Consider the following 1739-nt stretch of genomic DNA (forward strand, 5'->3'; position numbering starts at 1 on the left):
AAAAGTTATTCCAGCTCCACTCGGATAGGGATGTGTCCCTCAAGGAAGGGGTATTTTTTCTTTTTTAACTGCACAAAGTCTCTCTATGGGTCAACTCTGGACCTACAAACTCATAATGTTGAATAGAAAGACAAGTCACAGAAGTATAAAAATTCTGTATTATTCCACTTATATAAAGTGCAAAACTGAATAATAAGGATGCATGTGTATGTGGTAAAACTATAGAGAAAAACAAGAGAGTGATTAACAAAAAATTCAGAATAGTGATTACTTAAGAGGCGGGGAGGAGGGAGAATCCAACTGGGGAAGGGTCATGATGGGGTTGGACAGCTCTAAGGTACTGATAATATTCTATATTTTAGGCTGAGTAGTGGGTGCTTAAGTATATCGTTATTGTCACCCTTTGTCCTATACATGTATGTTAAAAAAATCTTCTTTATGTAATCTATAATAACTGATTTTTAAATAAAAGGGATCCCACCTGAAAGTACTGCCTGGAGGAGAAGGAATCCCAACATAAGCTCTAGCAAGTGTGGATTGCCAGGGGGTCTAGGGCTGAGGGTCTGAGTCCCAAGTGGTTGCAGGAGGAGAAACCTTCACTGTCTCCTGTGCAATAAAGTGGGAGGACCCTAATAGGATTTCAAAAGTGCTTTATGAAAAAGCAAATTAAAACCACAAGATAGCTTTTTCCACCTGCCCCCCCCACCCCTGCCGTGCCCCGTACCACCCCCACCCCCGACCCTGTGAGCGCTGCTTGGGCTCCACTGTGCTGGCTCCGAGCTCCGGGACCTCATCAGCCATGATGAGATGTTCTCCGACATTTACAAGATCCGAGAGATCGCCTATGGCCTGTGCCTGGAGGTGGAGGGGGAGATGGTCAGTAGGACAGAGGGTAACATCGATGACTCGCTCATTGGTGGAAATGATTCCACTGAGGGGCCTGAGGGCGAAGGTACTAAAAAGCATAGTAATCACTGGTGCTGATATTGTCATGAACCATCATCACTTGCAGGAAACCAGCTTCACAAAAAAAGCCTACAAGAAGTACATTAAAAAATTACATGAAGTCAATCAAAAGCAACTTGAAGAACAGAGACCAGAAAGAGTAAAACTTTTTATGACAGGTGCTGCAGAACAAACACATCCTTGCTAATTTTAAAAACTACCAGTTCTTCATTGGTGAAAACATGAATCCAGATGGCATGGTTGCTCTATGGACTACCGTGAGCATGGCATGGCCCCATATATGATTTTCTTTAAGGATGGTTTAGAAATGGACAAATGTTAACAAATTGGGCAATTACTTTGGATCTATCACCTGTCATCATAACTGGCTGCTGCTGGTCACCCACACAAAACCAGGACCTAAGACAAATGGGATTGATGTCATCCTGAGCTCTTCATGTATTTGGACCGTGATTTATTTGGAGTGGAGGCATTGTTTTTAAGGAAAAAACATGTCATGTAGGTGGTCTAAAAATAAAATGCATTTAAACTAAAAAAAACCCACAAGATACTACTTTTAGAATGGCTAAAATTAAAAAAAAATAGAAAATACTAATTGTCAGCAAGAATATGGAGCAAGTGGAAAATTTGTGCATTGTTGGTGAGAATGCAAAATGGTACAACTACTTAGGAAAACAGTTTGGCAGTTTCTTATGAAGTCAAACATACTGTGATCTAACAATTCTACACCTAGGAATTTACCCAAGTTAAATGAAATTTATGTTCACACAAAA

At 40.6% G+C, this 1739-nt stretch overlaps 1 pseudogene; it reads left to right on the forward strand.

Moving 5' to 3' along the window:
- The first annotated feature begins 786 nt into the window (after positions 1-786).
- On the forward strand, positions 787-1456 carry LOC123643262 (annotated as a pseudogene).
- The last annotated feature ends 283 nt before the right edge of the window (positions 1457-1739 follow it).

This window comes from Lemur catta, chromosome 8 (genome assembly GCF_020740605.2).
Source record: "Lemur catta isolate mLemCat1 chromosome 8, mLemCat1.pri, whole genome shotgun sequence".
NCBI lineage: Eukaryota > Metazoa > Chordata > Mammalia > Primates > Lemuridae > Lemur > Lemur catta.